This window comes from Artibeus jamaicensis, unplaced genomic scaffold (genome assembly GCF_021234435.1).
Source record: "Artibeus jamaicensis isolate MK-2021 breed Jamaican fruit bat unplaced genomic scaffold, CSHL_Jam_final scaffold_3307, whole genome shotgun sequence".
Lineage (NCBI taxonomy): Eukaryota > Metazoa > Chordata > Mammalia > Chiroptera > Phyllostomidae > Artibeus > Artibeus jamaicensis.
Window position 1 is genome coordinate 11,099,185 of NW_026522040.1, and position 23,011 is coordinate 11,122,195.

Sequence of the window (23,011 nt, forward strand, 5' to 3'; positions counted from 1 at the left end):
GACTCTAACGGAAGGCATTTGAAATGATTTTTATCCACTGCACTGTCAAAAATGCTCACAAGGCCAGAGAAAGAATAATGGCAATCTATTTATTGAAAGAAAAACCAAATAGGTAACTAAAATCAAAGTGTCTATTGCAAAAAGAAAAAAATAAAAAATAACATCTCTTTTAGGTTTAGCCAGCAGCATGATTTCATGTCCAATGGTGAGCACGGCACTTTGCCCTGGACTGTTAGCCTCCAGGGAAAGACCCAGGCAGGGGCTGATGCCACTACACCGAAACGTCAGGATGCAGTTGGAGAGCTCGCCGTGGACGACCTCATGCCAAGTTTACAAAATCAGGAAAGACTTCTCCTCGACCTCACACCTAAGTGGAAACCGGAAAGTAAGATTAGATAGGTTAAACGCCATAGAATCAGGACGTCTTGACAAATTACAAATAAACGCTAACAGAGTAGCTATAAATATCAGGAATTGCAGTATTCCCAAATAATCAATAATTGCATATGATGGTACTGACTATAGTTATGTCCAGTTCATGAACTATTTTTAAGCATTAAAATGGAAATAATTGTATTGGATAATACAATTATGAATAATACAATTCATACAATTGAGTTGAATTGTATTAAATAATACAATTCACATAATTGTATTGAATAATACAATTATGAACAATACAATAATGTAATTACTGTAATACAATTATTCCAATTATGGAATAATAATATAATTATTCCAATCACAATGGAAATAATTGAATTTGTATTATGCTCACTTAAGCAAGGTGTGTGTTTCCCAGAATTCACTTCTCTGCAGAGTTCTGAGTTAGGAGTGCCAGAAAAGCACGTTTTGAGTGAGTTTAGGAAGGTGAAGTGAACCTGAGGCATCCATATCCTTTGTTCATGGGGAAAACAGTGAATTGTTCCACATGCATGTTCGTGGTTCCTGACCTGCTGCCCCCTCTGCCCGCCCCGCACCTCATTGGCGTGGGCCAGCAGTCAGGCCATAGCTCCTACTTCTCCCAGTAGTTCTCTATCAACTTCTCCAGCTCCTGAGCCAAGTGTGCATTTTGCTGTGAAGGGCAGACCCTTGATTCTCTTTACAGGTCACCTCCATCATCAAAGTTGGAGGTGTATGGGCCATGAGAAACCAGTGTTTGCTGCAGTCCGGCCTCATCGCTCTCAGCTCCCCCTTGCAGGTTCTAAGTTGTTCTGCTCCTCCTGTCCTTTCTTCTAGACCGCATGCCTGGCAACCTTCAAACTCTTCCACCCATCACACAACAACAGCGTCTTAACCTGCTCTTTCGATTGCATAGGATCAAATTCTTATAATAAACGCCTTCCTATTTTATTCTCTGATCAAGCTCTGATTACCTCAATGTTTTTATATCCTGGATAATAACATTGTAAAAAGAATTGTGGCATAATGTCAAGTTAAAACATCGGTATGCAAAATTTATGTAAATTTTAATGTCAATAGTTTAAATGTAAATGGATCTAAAATTCACCAGAATATTAACTGTGATTTTATTTGGGTAAGTAGGACAATGTGTGAATTTTTGTCTTCTTTATATTATTCAGTGTTTCTACATTTTAAAAAATGAACATGCATTCATTTTATAATTTAAATCAGCAAGTATAAACATTTTTCTAACAATAAATCTTCAGAGCAAAAAAGAAAAAGGCATTTACCTAACTGTGTGATTGTAGGTTCTAGTAATTCATATAAATGAATCCTTAGGGGCTTTCTAAATGCTGGTATTTGAAAACCAGGAGTAGAAAGGGTTGTAACCAATTAAAGCTTTATTGTCAACATGTTCGGCTATGGCTCAGCCACCAAACTTCATGGATGCTGACTTGAAAAATGGTGTCATATCCCCCAGCACAACTTTATGTATCTTTTTTTATGGAAGGAGTTAGATTTAAAAAGAGTTTTAGGTAAATTTATTTAAATTATATATTTAAAACAGAAATTTAAGTTTTTTGCGAATATATCTACAGCTATCTTACGCTAAACACCCACAAACACACACACACAAAGGAGTCTCTATTTTGAATACCTAAGTGCAAATTCTGAATAAGGTTATTAACTATCTCTGTATGTTTCACTTAAAAATCACACATATGCATATACATGCACTCACAAATTTTGAACTTTAAAATAGGTACATTATTTCAGTAAAAAACCTTTATAGCTTTCTAGCAAGTCATCATAACAAAGAATTTACATAAAGTTATGGAAAAGACAATTTTGTTTTTTAATTTTTGCAAATATTGAGGTCTAACTAGATTAAGAAATGAGGTTAGGGTTCTCGTTAACTTCATTACTGACTTTATAAAACATTATTACCTGGTTATTTTCAAAAGTGAGTTTCAAACACTAAAAACGGTGAATATTTAAAGGTGTAGTACTAACTAAAAAATGAAAGTGTTGATATTAACTGGCTATTTTAAAATTTAAAACTATTCAATTAGTCTGGCTAATGTTGACAGATATTGGACTTTAACAACATTACATTTCCCTCTGCTCATGTAAATATTTTAACCTTTGTTAACATTTTCAATGGTGAAAGAAACTAATATTTTAAAAATTAAAGTCAATATTGTTTATTAAAAATGTTTTGGATTTGCTGAAATTATATTACCCAAGATTAAAGATAAGGAGAGAATCTTGAAAGCAGTAAGAGAACGGGAGACAGTTACCTACAAAGGAGTTCCCATAAAAGACTATCAGCTTATTTCTCAAAAGAAACCTTGCAGGCAAGGAGGGGCTGGAAAGAAGTATTCCAAGTCATGAAAGGCAAGGACCTACATCCAAGATTGCTCTATCCAGCAAAGTTCTCATTTAGAATGGAAGGGCAGATAAAGTACTTCCCAGATAAGGTCAAGTTAAAGGAGTTCATTGTCACCAAGTCCTTATTATATGAAATGTTAAAGGGACTTATCTAAGAAAAAGATGATCAAAACTATGAACAGTAAAATTACAACTCTTAACTATCAAGAACTTAAAAAGTAAAGCAAAAACAGACTAAGCAAACAACTAAAACAGGAACAGAATCACAGAAATGGAGATCACATGGAGGGTTATTAGTGGGGAATAGAGGCGGAGAATGGGGGGAAAGTATAGAGAATAAGAAGCATAAATGGTAGGTACAAAATACACAGGAGGAGGTTAAGAATAATATAGGAACTGTAGAAGCCAAAGAACTTATATGTACAACCCATGGACATGAACTAAGAGGGGAAATGCTGGTGTGGGGGGTGGAGGGGTACAGGGCAGAGGGGAATAAAGGGGAGAAAGAAAATGGGACAACTGTAATAGCATAATGAATAAAATATACTTAAAACAAATTAAAATTATGCTTACTTTGGGAGTGTTTAAATGGAAATATTCCCTTCCAAATAAGTTTTTGAGGTGTATAATTACTGTATAGTCTCATTTCTGAACATCTGTTATCCAATAAAACACTTTAAAATAGAATATAAGGATTAAATTCATGATTTGTCAAAATGCAGAAGTAAAGTAAAAATGTTACTGATAAATCAGGGTGTGTATTTTGAGTCTCCCTGAGAGTGGGGTGCTGGTCCTTGTCTCTTCTATTTAGTGTTATTTGGTTTCCACAGTAGAACCGCTCTTGCCCAGTACAATGTGACATATTCAATCTAGTGTTAGGAGTTAAAGGTGAGGAGAATGGCTCTATGCAAGTATATTTTCTTTGTGTAGAACAAAGTGGCCTTGGGAGGAATGAAGTTATAGGCTAGGTCTTCGTAGTAGCACCCGGAAGCCAAAGGAGTAAACCAGGCTGGATGGTAATTAGCAACGGAATGTCCATCTGATTAGCGGTGTTATACATGTCAGGTGTGTCTAGCACACTGAAAAGCCACAAATAAAACTGAACTTATGTTACAGGAACACCCCATCCCATGCAGCCATGCACGGCAAGAAGAAATATCTTCACTCCAGCAGGCGTGGTTCTGTTGGTTAGGCATCATACTGCAAATAAAAGGTTGCCAGTTGGTCCCTGGCCAGGGCACATGCCTTGGTTGCAACTTCAGTCCCCAGTCTGGGCATGTACTGGAAGGCAGTTCGATGTTTCTCTTACTCCCCTTCTCCCTCCCTTCTCCTCTCTCTAAAATCAAAAAGTAAAAGTAATATTTTTTAAAAAATTAGAAATATCTTCAAATGAGCACTTACACTGAGACTTCATGTACATTTAATTCTTTGCTATTAGTAACTAAATATTTGAAACAGTTAACTCATTTTATTTTATTTAAAAATAAGTTTTAACTACCTATTTTAAACACCTAATGTTTTCTTTAAAAATATTTTAGTTCCTCTTTTACAGGAATAAGCTTGTCACTTGTATTTTAAATATATATCTATTCACATTACACTCCACAAAATGCCTCAGGCTTCTAGATACTCCCTGACAAAACTTAAATGACTATTCACTACTCAAAACAACTAAAATGTTCATTTTTAAAAAAATTATTTTTAAAAGGTTAGTAATCATTTATGACCACTAGTAAAAATCTCCAGCTCTCACCAACAGTCATTGTGCAGTTAGCAGCAGCCTCTGACGTGAGACAGCATTTGCTTGGTAGGCTGAGCTTGTGAATAGCACGCCTGGTTTGCCATGTACCACATCACTAGTCAGAAAATGCATTTGTCTTAAAACACTGTATGATTGGAATTAGAGTCTCTGGGTTTAAATAATTAATCTAATACTTATTTTTATGTGGCCTTGAAAAAAATTATTTAACTTTGTATTATTAGATTCTTCTAACTGTAAAATAAAAATAAATACTATCCAGTTGTTGTGAGATTAAATAAAAGAACCCTTGAAAAGTACTCAGTACATAGCCTGGCATTTAGTAAATGCTAAATAAATGTTAACTATTGCTATTTATTATCTCAATTTATCATTCTTGATTCATTCTGTTATTTGTGACAGCTTCGATTCATATTTTATTCTTCACTTGTAGATTAACACAAATTTTGAACATGTTTTCCTAAATCAAGGAGATGGTTCAACTAAGTAATTAAAATATATCCCAACTGCTTGGCTGATAAAAAAAGTCAATATTCCCCTACATTGTAAATTCTGATGGGGCAGACACTATGTTACTTAGCTCACCTACACTCATTCATTCATTAAGAAAGTACCCATTATAAATTTCAAGAAAGTGAAGAATATATAGCATTAATGGTATTTTAAAGGTTCCAGTGAGAAAAGAAAAATTGTGTGAAACTAATTAACAGAAGTGAAAAAACATATGTGATGATAGAAGTTGATTCGAAACAATAATATCTGATTTAGTCAGGCACTTTATGGTTGAGAAAGAGGTTCCAAAACTAAAACCCATTTTTTTTACCGAAGTCTTCATATTCCTCCGCATTCCACAACCCCTCTGCCTGATGGGTCTTTTCAGCTTTTCCGACTACTTCCACTCTGCATCCTGCTTTGGAGTCCCATTACAGACAGGGCTTTGCTACTTTTGGTTACCCAGCACCCATTCCCCCATTTTTCTTGGTAGTAATTTCCCTTATAATGAAAAACTCAAAACAAAATTGCCTCAAAGTCTGGTAAGAACAGGAAGCCATTATAATGTTTCAGATTCCAAAAGAGAATAGTAGCTTCTATATTAGTTATTTTTATGTTAATAGAATATTTTATTGTGGGAAAATATATGTAACATAAAAAGAATCATTTTAACCATCTTTTAGTGTATAGTTCATTGGCACTTAGTGCATTCACATTGCAACCATGACCATCTATCTCCAGAATTTTTATCTTTCCCGCCTGAATTTCTGTTCCCATTAAATGCCATCTTCCCACTCCTACTCCTCCCCAGCCACAACCATTCTGTTTTCTGTTTCTATAAATTTGATTACTCTAGGTATCTCATAAAAGGGGAATCACACAATGTTGCTCTTTTGTTATTGATTTTTTTACTTAATAGAATGTCTTTAAAATTCATTCGTGTTGTATCATGCATTCAATTTCCTTCCTTTTTTAAGGTTGAATATTATTTCATTGTATGCATGTATCACATTTTGTTTATCCATTCATTTGTCAATAAACACTGGGGTTTTCTTCCGCTTGGGTTATTGGGAATAATGCTACTGTGAACATGAGTGTACAAATATCAGTTAAAGTCCTGGTTTTGATTGTTCTTTTTTTTGGTGTATGCCCAGAACTGGAATTGCTAGACCATATGGTAATTCTAAATTGTTATTTTTTTTAGGAACACCATTTTACACAGTAGCTTTACCAATTTACATTCCCACGAACAGTGCAGAAGGATTCCATTTTCTCCACATCCTCAGCAACACTTGTTATTTTCTTTTTTTTTTACTAGGAATTCTACTGGGTGAATAATTAAACATTTTTAATATAGACAGAGAGTGTAACTTTTATCTCAGGCATGTAGATATAGACACCTAAACAAATATAACAAAATTTAGTAAATCTACTTGTTATTTTGACTACACTGCATGCTAATATTTTGATAGCATGATTTGGCACTAGGTTGCTGTTGTTATTTTACATATTTTTCTTTTTTATTGAATTTATTAAGGTGACATTTGTTAATAAAAATCGATGACATTTATTGGTTAATAAAATTATAGAGGGTTCAGGGGTACAATTCTATAATACATCATTTGTATGTTGTTTTGTGTGTTCACCACCCCAAGTCAAGTCCCCTCCCATCACCATTTATCCCCCTATATCCTCTTCTTCCTCCTCACACCCCCCTTTTCCCTTAAGGAATTATCATACTATTATCTGTGTCTCTGAGGTTTTTTCCCTTAAATCCCTTTATTTGGTTTTATTTTTCACTGATGGGTCTGCAATCAGCCTGTAGATTTGGCATACATTATAGTCATAGCCCCTTTCTTATTTCATGAAATATTTAGAACAAAAAGGATCCTGAAGTTCATCTGTTGCTAATCCAACTTGCTCACCTTACAAACCTGTGGTTTTCAAACACGCAGGACAATGAAAGGAGGCAGCAAAACCAGGGGTCTCCTTACCTTAGTCATCTTCCCCTTGGGGCTTTGTCTCTTTATCATGACTGCCTCCTAACATTCATAGCACATAAATAAATAGAGATAGAAGTACATGGACTCAGGAAGAAAAAGACAACAGATCTCATTTTGTTAACTTGTTATTTAGCAAATATTTCTATTGGCAGAAAGACAAGCTTAATATGTAATTAGATCTTCACCTCAAAGAACCCAGAGGCTTAAACCTGCCAGTGGAAGGACCATAGATACATTTTAGATGGAAGTTCACAATGATAATGATTGGACTGAAAGGTTTCATTTAAAAACTCTCTGGAGCTCACCAGTAATGCTGTGGCTGGGACTGAGGTCACGGTAAGATTCCTAAAATCCATTCTCTTAAAACACATATTTCAGCTTCTAAATCCCAGCTCTTTCTCAATATACCCTCCCCCTAAGTCTGTCTGTTCCTTCATCACTAATATTCACTGAACTGACGCTTAACCAGCCATCCCATCAATCTTTCAGCTGCCTCACCAGTGAGGTGATAAATCTCCATTTGCCTCTTGCAGGTTTGACACTTGGTGGCCCTCCCTCTTCTGCAATTATAATGCTCTTCTGGACTCTTATGATTTCTGATTATGCCCAAATCTGTGCAGCAAAATCACATAACAACTCGCTATCTTCTTTTAATTTCATCATAGGTGGGTCTTGCTCTAAAATAATGACTTTAACGTTCCTCCTTCCAGATGGGCAGTGCACGCCACATCCTGTTAATGGTAACAGCACATGGTTCACTTTTCCCGATCAGGCCCCTTTATATTGAAAAGTGGTCTGCACCTCAGGAGGACAGCTTTGCTTTTGGAACGCTATTCACCTTAGTGTTTAAGAGGCTTTGTAAAGTGTTCCTAGGGATTGTCTGCATTTATCTTGGTTCTAAATACAGTGAGCTAACTTATTGATTAAATGGGAAATATTTTGTAGGGAAATTATGTCATCTTGAAACATAGATAATTTGTCTAGTGCTTTATGAGAAAAACAAAGATCACTTTGGCCTTGAGGACCTATGTGTGCACATGGTCACAGGGCTGGTACAAGGGTAAATGAGAACCCTGTGCCCCACACTATGGTAGTTTTTCTGAAATGCTTAAAAATTATATTAATTTTTCATTGGTTTTCCCACAACTTATCTGAATGATGATTGATACTCTGTGATATTTTTAAATAAACATTTTTAACTAATGAGAATATATAAAAATGATAAAACCAGTGTGAAAAATGCTGGAATCCTAAAAGGTACGTTTGCTCCTATTTAAAGCAGTATTAAAACTGCATACACAGTGTCCGCTAGAAGTAACGTCATTGAATGTAGTTGGTTGGGTATGAATGTCTCGCACATAATGGACAGCAATTTGCACATTTCACCTAAAATGTCACATGGTGTGCTTAAGTGTGATATTGTTTTGCTATAGAATCGCATACCTATGATTCGGTATAGATTACCAGCTCATAAAAAAAGGGAATTATTTGTGCCAGACACTGTAGGTACTCATGTTGACTTGAGTGTAACTTATATTTATTTTGAGAAGTAGTTTTCAAGCATGATATTGCTAAATCAAAATAATAAAGAAGAATGTTTTAATTTCTTGAACAGATCATGTTACTTTACTTAAACAAGGCAATATTTTTTTCTGCCATAAGAAAAAAAAGCCTGTTATTTGAAATGTATACATTTTGTACAAAAGATGAGCTCCCTAGCCTTGAACTCTTGGTACTAGCCAGTGTCCAACTTCCGGAAAAACATGGACTTTTAATATTTGAGAACAAACCCATGACTAATTGTATTCATAATTTCTAAAGCAATCAATGCCAGATGTAAAAAAAAGGACAAAGCTCCCTTCATTTTTCCAAATTCCCAGATTGTACATTAAGAGTGGGCTCCAACACACAGGACATGGTTAATTATAGAACACTACCAGTGGGATGCCCTTGCTCATGACAGAAGGGCCCTCACAGACCAGGTAAGAGAGATTGGGAAACGTAGTCCGGTACCAGGGTTCCTAAGCATGCTGTCAGATATCAGGGCATCCAAGTCAATGACACAGTCCCTGCTCCCACGGAGCTCACAGTCTTGCAGCACTTCATTAAGTTTTCAAAGTTTATTGTACGTGGGGATATTTATACCTAAAACCATGATGCTGGATCACTAACATCATTAAATACCATGTTTCCGTGCTGATCCTACTCTAGTCACAGTGAATTTGTATCATGATCTGAAGACATGTATACATTTCCATCTCCATATTTTTATATTTTTCCCATGTCTTATATTGCTTTTATCTTTTTATTCCTTAAGCATAGTTTATTCTATGCATAGCACCTATATATAACTTCATAATTATAGTCATATTATATTCTAATTACAAGTAATAAGTTAATCGGTGTCCCTCCATTTTTAGAATGAAGGGACGCTGATTAACCCGTAACAGACATGCTTGACTCTAAGCACCATGAAAGAAAGGATCTTCATTTTCTTGTTCTCCCTCACAGCCTAATGCCTTTTGCAATGCCTGGCTCAGAGGAAGTCATCATCATTTTCTTTCATCAGTTTCTGTAGAAGCAAAGTCGGCTATTCATTTGATAAAGCACATTAAGAGTCTGCTATGAGCTAGTTATCCTCAAGAAAACCAGGCTAATGGGGAGGACAGAAATATGATACTGGTTATAATACTAGATCTTGACTCCCTATGGTAAAGATGCTGAAGAAGACAAAAGAGGTAGAAATATGTATTGTAAAATCTCAACCTAAAGAGGAGTGATCTGTCTAACCTTTTGAGTGGTGGAATCAGTCATTACTCACAGTGAAGGCTGGAAGCATGTTAGGGCTCCCCTAATGCTCTGGTAGCTTCCTCAATTGGATCCTCTTCATGAAGACTTCCTTCCACATCTTTTCTCCTCTCAGACCCATTGATCATCTCTTCTGACCAGTCTACCCTCACCAGAAGATCCATAAACAGTGAAATGTAGGATGAACACAAAACGGTTATCAAAACCAAGATACTACAGAGCGATGTATTTATTCTTTAAGGAAGATATTTTTAAGAGAAATAAAAATGGTCAATGCCAAGTGATTTAGTATATATTCTGCTGCCAAGAACACAAGCAGAAAAAGAAAGTACATAAGGAAATATTATGTGTGAGACCCTGGAAAAATAATTGTGCCTAAATCTCTAGGAAGTAATTGATGATGGTTGGGACAGAACACGGAGGAGAATGCTAGGACACAAGGCTGGAAATGCAAGCAGATGATGGAAAGGGTGTTCAGGTCTCATTCAGTTGCCAGTGGGAGCCATTAAAAGGTTCAGCAAGGACAGTGATGCAATCTGACTGGTGTTTTGAAAGAGTGACCGTGGTGATGCAGAGCGTGAAGGTGAGAAGAATCATTTTCTGGAGGCAGGGAAAAAGTCTACAAGCTTTTGCAAAAATTCACGTTAAAAAAAAGCCGATAAATTTTCTATCTTCTTTGTGTACCTTTTGTATATGGTAGGCATTTAATCAAATAAGTAAACTAGATATGAGGTTCTCCCACAACAAATATCTGTGCACTACAGTTATACAATTTAAACAGTTTAAAATCCTGAAAGATGATAGGGGTTATTCTTTGATAAAAGACCCAGAACTATTTTCTGTTTATTTTTGTTCTTTTTACACAGCCTCTGTGCAGATGAATATTAAATTACTGCCTGCAACCATTTTCTTAATCTATTTTTGGATTACCTTGGCATAACATTTTGCCTAACTTTTAGAATTATCTATCAATTCAGAATGGTGCAGTATTTCTTAGGCAATCTTGATAATCAAGGCTTCTGACCTTCATGAGGTCTCAATAAAAAAGTAACTGCAAAATATTATAGACTAAGTGTCATCATGCATATGCCATTTTCTGCATCTGTTAAATGGGAACATAGGGATTAACTAAATTTGATATAAACCCTGAGTATGATTACCATAATATTATAGAGCAATTAGATGAAATATGTGCTTAATTATAGTTGTTCTAAAGAGAGTACTTAATGAGATGCATTAAGCCAAATGCTATTTTAAAGTGTCACTGAACATGCTTATATATTTTTCTGTTATATATTTAATTTTACTCTGAATTTTCTACCAATCTGTTGAGAAATTCAATAAATAATAGCAATAGGTAATTCTTTTATCTCTTCAAACTACATTTCCAATGCAGAAATCTCTTCTTTTTTCCCTGACAAATCATCTGGACTCCACTTGGAAGGAAGAAACTGGGCAATCATTTCTTGGGGGGCTGACTGATGTTGAACTCAGTGTTCTACCAAGTATTTTGGATGTTCGGTCTTCTCATTGCCACCTGAAGCAACACAGTCTGCACCTGCTACACCACAGCTCTTGGGTACTTAAAGGTAGCAATTGTCTCCCTCAGTCTGGAAGCCACTGCGATAAGTAACAAGTTAACAAGGCTGTAAACTAGAGTGACTCTTGGAAGAATGGAAATGAACCATCAGGAAGAATGAGCAACTTTGTTCCCTTCTTAGATGTGAGGGGGAAAACCCCAAATGACAAGTAGTTTCAATTCTGAGTGAGAAAAAAAAGAATCTGCCATTTATAGGGAAAGTTAGGAGCAAGTTGGCATTATGGGAAATTCTCTGTCTCACGAGAGAACACAATACAACACATGAAATTCATTCTTCCTATGACCGAGCTGATTGAGAAGTATTTATCATTGAAATGGAAAAGGAGGAACTCTGGGTCTAGTGTTCCTTTGTATATGTGTTGTATTTTGCCTGGATTGCTAATTCTCAGGTCATGAGACCTGAGTCAAATGTTCTACACTGTGTGGATGCCAGGCTCCAGGGTGAATTGTGAAATCAAGTCTCCTGGGGCAACAAACAACAGGTTCTTCAGCAGAACAGCAAAGCAAAACTCCCGAGTATGTGCTCTCAATTGTAAAATCAGTTAACAGACTTTTACTCAGAGATGTATTATCCGAATTCTAAAACATGCTTGGATTTGCAATTTCTGAGGCCTCAGAGAGCCATCGAGTTTCCCACCAACACGGTCTCACATGTTCCACTAATCAGCCTCCTTGGGCAATATAATTAGGCAAAATTAGTTGGTACTTTTATTGCTTGGCCTTCTCCCCTAGAATCATTTTACTTTGAAGTTTATTGTCTTGCTCCAGCATTAATATTTAAATAATAAATACAAAATCTTGGGAGAGTTCATTAAGAAATATCTACGAAGTACTTTTTTTTAGATTTTATTTATTTATCTTTAGAGGGGAAGAGAAGGAGAGAGGGAGAGAAATATCAATGTATGGTTGCCTCTTGTGTGTCCCCTGCTGGGAACTGGCCTGCAACTCAGGCATGTGCCCTGACTGGGAATCGAACCGTGGTTGCTTGATTCCCAGGCCCGCGCTCAATCCACTGAGCTACACCAGCCAGGGCTTACAAAGTACTTTTAAAACATTTGATAAAATCTTTGATAAGAGCACGGAGTGAGAAGGGAAATGCCTGGAGTCAGCAAGATGAGTTGAACCCAGGCTGGTGATCAATACAGTAACAAACATATAAGAGAAACAATTTGGCCAGTAGGACTTTTTAAATGCATCTAATAATGATCTTGCCAAATACCAGCTTACAACCCCATGATTGCTTCCCATGAGCCCTCAGTATGGCTCATAAGATACTCGAATATGTTTCTTCCTCTCCTATCTCCCCTGTTGCCACTCTGTAAATACTGTGCTATAATCAAATTAGCTTCCTGAGCAAATGCTCCTTCTCAAGGGCTGGCTCTACTCTGAGACATGTTTCACTCACTCTCCTCACCCCACTCCTAAGGCTTATCTTGGATTCACGCACCCTTTAGATCTGAGGTGTTATGTCTTTTTCCATGAAGCTTTTCCTTGAACTGCTTTACCTAGAGCACCTGTTGTTTTGGCTTTGTCTCTCATAACAGTTTCAATATCACTTTAATAGCTGTGTGCTGATATTCCAGTTTGGATTGTCTGCCTTCCACGGATCCTAGACTCAAAGCCCAGAATGTCTCTCACCTTTATATCCCGAGAACTTAGTCCAGACCCAACAATAAGTAGAGTTCCAATAAATATATGTTGAATGAATGAATGAATGAATGAATGAATAAGTGAATTGCTAGCAGAATAGCATTAAAAATGTCAATCTGTACATTAGAAAAAACACATTTTAATATTTTCTTGAGTTTCAGGACTTTTTTTGCCATTAGAAATTAAACTTTTTAGGCAGGAATTAATTTATGTAGTGTCCTATTCTGACATCAAAATAATTAAATCTTCACAAAATCAGCCAACTAATCAACACTTGTGGAGAACCTATTAAATGTTTAATTCTGTGAATGAAAGATTTTCTGGCTCTAAGCCAGTGAGAGCGCAGAGTAGAAGTTGAGATTTTTCAGCGATGTATTAAGGTTTACAAAAGAATGTAACAACCTTAGTAGCAAAATATATACTGCTTATCAAAAAATCATTTTTCCCCAAATGTAGCAATATGTGTGTCACCTGTTACAATTACAGTCTTCTCACCTTTTAAGACCCTCTCCTCTCCTATATTTTGGTTTACCTCAGTGCTTAAATAAGCAAAGTTCTAATTTTTGCATGATTTTCTTGCAAGCAGTTATTGTGGGTTATATAAGACACACTGAAATAATTTCCTTCTAAATTTTGATATATGGGTAAGGTCCTAATGACCTTATAGGCCACCTAATACCATTACAATACAGCAATATTAACTAAAACCTCAACTTGATCAGTAACAAGATTCCCAAAAGGACTGAATGAGAGACGTCTAGTGAAAGACCTAAGATAATGCAGGAGAGGATGTTGTGTAAGTCATAAGTCACTATGTACTTTAAACATATATATATATATATTTCTTAATTCTTAAAATATCCCAACAGAGAATAGTCTGTTTGTGGAGGTCTTCCCAGGATGGAAGGACCTGAGGGTTTGAAATGATTAAAACTTGGTTATTAGTAAGAAAAGGAATGGACTACAGTGTTAGAAGGAAGGATATGATCACAGAGGAAAAGGAGGCCAAGGAACCAAGAGGTTAAGGTGTTAGAAAGATGATCTATGTGGACTTTATTTTCATTATAGATTATGACAGATAAAATTGGAAATATGTCAACAAACCTAGCACTAAGTGCAAGAGAGGGGTCAGAGACATAATTCAGAGAAGTGAATGGTATAGTTGTTAGAAATAATTAATGTTTTTTAAAGTTCTTGTATCAAGCATAACACCTATCTACATACATGTAAAAGGTAATTCAGAAAGACACATTTATAAAAAACAGTTTGTGGTGCATGCTTTGGGGTTCACAGGGAGTCTGTTTCAACAGATAAGAAATGGCTGTACCACATCAAGCTCAATTTGATATTGCTACTGAATTAGTTAAGGAGATCAGATAAGGTGTCCCAAAGAGTGGGACATTTGAATTGATCCTTTAATAATAAGACTTTTTCACTCTAGCCTCTTTCTTTCATAATTTGTAGGTATTATTCTAAAATCTGAGTAGGAAAAAAATTTCTTGTTCTTTGGTTTCTTTAATGGCACTCTCTCTCTCTCTTTCCCTCTCTCTGCTCCCACCCCCCGCCTCCCCCAACTGTAATTATTTCAAGAGTGTGATCAAATTTTACTTTTTAATAATGCTTTGATCTCTGTCCCCATTCAAAAGTCACATTTACCTGTATTTTCCTACAGTAAGTTCTTTGCATATGCCAGTTTTTTGCTTGTTTGTTTAGTTTATTTCTCATCATCTTTCCAAGCCTTGCTCAAAATATACCTTCCCTGACCTCCCAGTTTCCAACTAAGTCAGACATTCCATAAATGTACTTACAGCATGTACCTTTTCTCCTATCATTTATCAGTACTAGAACTAAATGTTTAATGGGTAATTTGGGGTAATTTTCTGTCTTGATTACCACTGTCTTTCTAGCACTAAACATGGTACTTTGCATAGAGTAATCAGTAGATAATTACTGGATTCGTGAACAGATGCAACAATGAATGAAAAGCCCCAAATAGGAAGATACTAATCATGCATTAAGAATTATATCAGTAAGTAAAGAGATTACAAAGCAGTTTTAGAAAATTATACCATTATTCTTAATAAAATCAAAAATTAAATGTCAAAAATATCTGCAAGACATTAGTGAAGAAAAAAAATTGGAAAATCCTCATTTGATTGGTTTTAAAGTTAACTTTTGGTGATTTTATAGACATAACATCCCAGGGAAACAAAATCAAGATACACATATAATAGAGTACTTATTTAACTAGATCAGTTATATAACTGACACTTTTTTATGCATGAGCTAAGAGAATATTCACTCTGTCTATAGACTGTAAAATGCCTGTCATCAACATGACATATGAAGATAATTTTCAGACTCCAAAACAAAAATATTAGGCTAAATAAGGGCAAGGTGGCTTTTACAACTTTGCCACAACTCTTGCTTTTAATTTGATATTGTTGCTCTCATTAAAGAAAGTCTGTGTAACACACTGTGTGTATGTATGTATATATGTATTTATTTTTATCTTATTTTGACAGAAATAGGTACAAAATTTTCAAAGACCACAGTTGCATTTTGAAGATTGATTCCCTAAGAGCATAAAAAACATATGATGTTCTTAACACATCCATTTATTCTCTTTAAAAATATTTTATTTATTTATCTTTAGAGAGGAAGGGAAGGAGAGAAGGAGAGAAATATCAATGTATGGTTGCCTCTCCTGAGTTCCCTGCTGGTAACTGGCCTGCAACCCAGGAATGTCCCCTGACTGGGAATCGAACCAGAATACTCTGGTTTGCAGGCCTGCCCTCAATCCACTGAGCTACACCAGCCAGGGCTGGAATGTTCTGATGCTATGTGATACATGGCCTCAATGTAAGATAGACTCTTTCCACAAACTTTTCAAAAATATCATACAGAACATCTGGGAAAAGTTATCTAAATTAATTCTATAAAAACTGAAGCCTGGATTTTCTTACTTATAAAATTAAAATATACCTATTTTTAAATTATTTTCTACTAGACACCCTCTGTGTCATAATAATTTTCTTAAGGAAATGTTGATGTGGCATCAGTTTCCTTTATAATATCTAATTGATTAGCCACAATTGATAATCTGTTTTTTAGCAATGATCTCATTCCAGTTGTACCTCACATGCAGCCTCAAGTCAATTATGCTGTTGTTGAAGACAGTGAATCTGAAGACGTTCACACAGGGCTGAGTCTGAGGGAAATCTCCAGAGCCAGGTACTTGTGCCCCACTGGCTAAGTCTTCTGGAGAGCCACCGCACTCAGGAGAGAGAATTTCACTGTATTTTTTAAAATTCTGATTATGACGATTTCTGATTAATGACAGTAGAAACTTGTTTGCATACACTGGAAAGATAGAACATGTATCACTAAAAGTGAACTTTTAATAACCCTATACTTCTTAACATCCTACTAGCTAATCCTTAATTCAGGAAAGCCAAGCACTTCCAGCAACTTTGCCTGTAGTGATCATGCCTTAAATTAGGAATCTTGATAGGGTCTCTTTAACATTGTTCTGCCATTGGAGTTTGGTATTTTAACTAGCAAGATATTTCCTCATGAATCCTAGTGTGCTAGCTATGTGGACCGAAACCTTAGCCTACTTAGCAGTTGATTTGAGAACACCTTTCTAATGTGAATAAGGTCATTAAGTGCCCTGGAAGCCAATTACCTTTGTTGAAGGGCACAGTTTACATTAAAATACTAGCAGGTTTTCTTATCATGTGTATCTTCAGCCTGAAGGTAAATCAAATGAGAAAATGATAATGACAGAGCTCAAACCTCTCAGCACCAGTAAAAAGGCTACTCAGTTCAAATGGTCTTATAACAATATATAGGAATACTATATTCACATAAAGAAAGAATCAATTATTGGTATCACAGCCTCTTATAATTAGACCAGTTAATTATCAAATTGCCTCTGCCTGTTTTGTTATATATGTATGAAAGTATATTTGTAGGGAAGAAGGATAGAAAAATAAGGATATTAAAGAAAGGTTTATTGTGAGGTTGAAATAGATGGGAACTTAGAAATCATCTCTCATCATTTTACAAAAGAGGAGAATGGGGGCTGAAAAAAGTGACTTATTCACTGTCATTAGGATTACAGGAAAAAACACCCAGTGTCAGTGATGGGTAATTTTCTGTGACAACTTGGCTGAGCCAGCTTACCCAGATATGTAGTCCAACATTCTTCTGGATGTTCCGTGAGGGTGTTTTGTTTTGATTTGATTTGATTTGGCTTTTATTGCATTTTAAACAGATCAGACACTTTAATGAGGTTCTTCATAAGAAATTTAGAACATCAGTTTTTGAGGATAAAGTCCATTGTGAGAGCACACACAGAGCACAGATAGCCCTGGAGCTAAAGGACAGCTTTGATTTTTTAGCAGAATTTGTGAGTCCATGGCTTTCTGATCAACCTTGTGCTGCTTGGTAATCTCATATTTCTTTTTCAAAGATCTCACCCTCCTGCTCTCTGGGCTTGCACAGCTTCTTCTTCTTTAATTATCCATAAGATATTTGGGGATGGCTCACACCACTGATATCAATTGTTTGAAGGTGGTGATGAAAATTTTCTAATATGTTCTACACAGAGGAACTCAATTGAGGCACACAGGCCCAGTCACAAATAGCAGACCATGACTCCGCTGCTTCAAGAAAATGACCCTCTTACCTCTGCGATGCTCAGGAAGGATGATCAGATTGGCCCTGGAGTGCCCTGACCCGTATAGCTCAGTTTGTTGGAGTGTCATCCCATACACCAAAAAGTTGGGATCAAACCAAACAACTATGGTTTGATTCCCAGTGAGGGAACATGCCTGGGTTGAAGGCCAGTTCCCAGGAGAGGGTGCACAAGAGGCAACCATATATTGATATTTCTCCCCCTCTCTCCTTCCCTTCCCTTCTAAAGATAAATACATTTTTTAAATCTTTACAAATATATTAAAAACATTCAAAAATAATAATAACCTTAAACATAAATAGATTAAATGCTCCAATCAAAAGACATAGAATAGCTGAATGGATAAGAAAGCATAACCCACACATATGCTGCCTACAAGAAACCCACCTCAGAACAAAAGACCTACACAGACTTAAAGTGAAGGCCTAGAAATAAATTTTCCAAGCAAATGAACAGGGAAAAAAAGCCGTGGTAGCAATACTCATATCAGACAAAATAGACATCAAAAAAGAAGCCATAAAGAGAGACTCAAAGGAAGAAACCGTGAGGGAAGAATACTCAAAGGAAGAATCCACCAAGAAGACATAAACATTGTAAATATCTATGCACCCAACATAGGAGCACCCAACTGTATAAAGAAAATATTAGAGGACTTCAAGAAAGATATTGACAGCAACACAATTATACTAGAAAATTTTAACACACCACTGTCAAAAATGAACAGATCTACTAAACAAAATATTAACAAAGGTATTGTGGCATTGAACAAAGCCTTAGATGAAATGGACTTAACTGTTATATAGAGAGCCCTTTATCCCAAAGAAACTAAATACACATTCTTTTCAAATGCACATGGAACATTTTCAAAGATAGACCACATGATAGGACAAAAACAAGCCTCAAAAATTCAGGAAAATTGAAACAATATCAATCTTCCAAAACGCAATGAAGAAGAACCAGAAAGCCTAAACAAACTAAGAGCAGATGAAATTAAGTAGTAATCAAAAAACTCCCGACACACAAAATCCCTGGACCAGATGTTTTCACAGAAGAATTCTACAAAGCATTTAAGGAAGAGCTAACCCCAATCCTCACAGAATATTCCAAAAACTCCAAAATAATGGAAGACTCCTAAACTCTTTTTATGAAGCCAACATCATCCTAATCTCAAAACCAGATAAAGAAACAACAAAGAAAGAAAACTTCAGGGCAATATTGCTTATGAATAGACATGCTAAAATCCTCAAAAAATGTTGGCAAACAGCATCCAATAATACATTAAAAAGATCATACACCATATCAAAGTGGGATTCATCCCAGGAATGCAAGGATGGTACAATATTAACAAATCAATAAAGGTGATACATCACATAAACAAAAGCAAAGATGAATATCACATGATCATATCAATAGATGTAAAAAAGGCATGTTATAAGGTACAGCACCCATTTATGATAAAAAACACTCAGCAAAGTGGGAATAGAAGGATCATACCTCAACATAATCAAGGCCATATATGAGAGACCTACAGCCAACATCATACTCAATGGGCAAAAACTAAAAGCTTTTCCACTAAGATCAGGAACAAGACAAGGTTGTCCACTTTCACGACTTCTATTCAATATAATATAAGAAGTCCTAGCCACAGCAATCAGACAAGAAAAAGAAATACAACGCATCGAAATTGGAAAGGAAGAAACAAAACTGTCACTGTTTGCAGATAATATGATAGTGTACATGGAAAATCCTATAGACTCCACCAAAAAAAATACTCAACCTAATAAATGAATTTGGCAAACAGCAGGATACAAAGTCAATTTCCAGAAATTGAAGGTGTTTTTGTATAACAACAATGAAACAGCAGAAGCTGAAATCCAGAAAAAAAAATCTCAATCAATATAGCAATAAATAAATAAATAAATAAATAAATAAATAAATAAAATATCTAGGAATAAACCTAACCAAGGAGGGAGAAGACCTATATGCAGAAAACCACACACACTGAATTAAAAAATCAAGGAAGACACAAACAAATGGAAACATATACCGTGTTTATGGATTGGAAGATTTAACATCACCGAAATGTCCATACTACCCCCCAAAAATTACAGATTCAATGCAATACCTATTAAAGCACCAATGGTATATTTCAAAGACATAGAATGAACAGTTCAAAAATTTATATAGAACCATAGATGACTCCGTAGCAGCTGCAATTTTGAGAAAGAAGAGCAAAATACAAGGGATCACAATACCTGATACCAAACTGTATTACAAGGCCACTGTAATCAAAAGAGCCTGGTACTGACATAAAAACAGGCACATAGACCAATGGAACAGAACAGAGAGCGAAGAAATAAACCCAACTCTCTACAGTCAATTAACATTAGACAAAGGGGGCAGCAACATAAAATGGAGTAAAGATAGCCTCTTCAACAAATGGTGTGGTGAGAACTAGACAGCTATGTGCAAAAAAATGAAAATGGAGCACCAACTCACACCACACACAAAAATAAATTCAAGGTGGATAAAATACTTAAATATAAGTTGTGACACCATAAAAGTTCTAGAGGAGAACATGGGCAGGAAAATCTCAGATATTTCATGCACCAACATTTTTTACTGATATGTCCTCTACAGCAAGGGACATAAAGGAAAGAATAAACAAATGGGATCTCATCAAAATAAAAAGCTTCTGCATGGCTAAACAAAACAGTATCAAAATAAAAAGAGAACCAACTGTAGGGGAAAACATAGTTGCCAGTGATACCTGAGACAAGGGTTTAATCTCCAAAATGTGTGAAGATCTCACATGACTGCACTCTAAGAAGACAAGCAAGCCAATTAGAAAATGGGCAAAGGACTTGAACAGACATTTTCCCACAGAGGACATACAGAGTACCCAGAGACACAGGAAAAGATGCTCAGTATCTCTGAACAAAGATGTTCAGATGCTCAGAAAAGATGCTAGCTATCAGAGAGATGCAAATTAAAACCACAATGAGATACCACCTCACACCAGTCAGAATGGCCATCATAAACAAAGCAACAACAAGTGTTGGAGAGGTTGTGGCGAAAAGGGGACCCTAGTTCACTGTTGGTGGGATTGCAGACTGGTACAACCACTATGGAAAACAGTATGGAATTTTCTAACCAAACTAAACATGGATCTTCCTTCTGACCCAGCAATTCCACTGCTAGGATTATATTCTAAGAACCCTGAAACACCAATCCAAAAGAGCCTATGCATTCCAATGTTCATAGCAGCCTGATTTATAATAGCCAAGTGTTGGAAGCAACCTAGGTGCCCATCAGTAAATGAATGAATAAAAAAATCTATGGTACATTTACACAATGGAATTCTATGTAGCAGAAAGAAAGAAGGAGCTCCTACCCTTTGCAACAGTATGGATGGAACTGGAAAGCGTTATGCTGAGTGAAATAAGCCAGGCGATCAAAGACAAATACTATATGATCTCACCTTTAACAGGAACCTAAACAACAAAACAAACAAGCAAGCAAAATACAACCAAAGACACTAAAATAGAGAACAGGCTGACATTGCCCAGAGGGGAGAGGGGAGGAAATTTCAGGTGAGAAGTAGAAGGGTTTACAGGAACAAGTATAAAAGACACATGGACAAAAACTAAAGGGGGAGGAAATGGGAGTGAGGTGGGCAGCACTGGGTGGAAGGTGGGCTGGGATGGGAGTAAAAAACAGAAAACTGTACTTGAACAACAATTAAAATGAATAATTTTTTAAAAAGGTAAAAGAGAGGCATTCAGGCTGAGAGAAAAATGCCTGAGTGACCTAATCCTCCAGAACTTAATCATACAAGTGGTGTCATTGCAGTATGAAGTGGAAAGTAAGTAGTGTGGTTATAGAAACTGAAATCTGGACTCTTCTCCTAGAGAATTTAAATAATTATAGTGTACGATATGGGTTGTAAGAACCATATTGGAGAAAATATATAAACTCAGACAAAAATGGGAGTGGGGGAGTGTGTGAAATTTATAGGGTGGTCCCATGCAACTAGCAAAGAGCTCTTGGGGAGGCGAGGCAGCCCAAAGAGTCTTGTGCTATGTATGGGTTTTCTCCACCCCTAATCTCTTCTGTTTTTAAAAACACTCCTTCTATGAGGGACAAAAATCTTTCAAAGCCTAGCACTACTTTTCAGCTCTGTGATTCCAGATGCTTCTATGGGTGTACCAAAACATTCAATTACCCAAGGCTTCATTTAAAAAAACAAACCACAGCTTTGTTTGCTGCTATCTACCTCTCCTTGAGAAAAAGTCATGATTACTGAAGTGCTTCTGAAAGAATTCCATTGCCTCGCATTTAGATTCCCTTGGGTGGAATTCAGTAAAACATGCAGGAGAAAGCTCGCTTTTCAAAATGTGCCTTGCTTGTATGATGTCCATGTAGACATTGTAAGTTATGTGTCAGTTACCCTATTAGCAATAGCTGCTCATTCCACATTATGCAAACACCACATCAACATGCAGTTCATGCTTTCTGCTTTTGCTGTTTTCAGAATCATTTATTCTAAAGTGACAAGTACCTCTAACAATGGTTCTGACTCTTGGTCATTCTGTGTTGATGGGGCTCCATATTGTGGCAGGAGTAGCAGCATGGACTATACCTCACACAGATATGTGATTAATCTTAACCACAACAAAATGTTATGATTTGTCTGCAGGAATCATCACATTTCCAATTAACTTCCTGTTTCTTTTTTCCAAAACACACACTTGAGGTTATGAAATATTCCATAAAACTTAGATGTGTGCAATGCAACATTTAAAAAATGAATGTTAATGATCATTTTCTGGAGAAAATATTAAGAAACATTCGAAAAAGCTTTTAAAGAATGTAAAACACATGATTTAGTATAACTAGCAAAACATTTCTCAGGTTTAAGAGCTAAATAGTATTGATTATAAATGTATAGATCTTTTTATATTCCTTGAGACCATGGCTTCTCTCTTGTTCATAATGGTTTGCCATATCATTGTTCTGCTGAAGTCAACTGCTGTGTCTAAGCTGCTTTATAGGCCCATGTGAATAACTGAGGGTGGTCCACAGCCCACAGCCAGGGAGAATTAAAGTCCTGAGTCCAAGTGTCAGCAATGAACTGAATTCTACCAAAAATCACTGAGAGAACTTATAAGCAGATCCTGCACCAGGACTGTGAGCCTAAG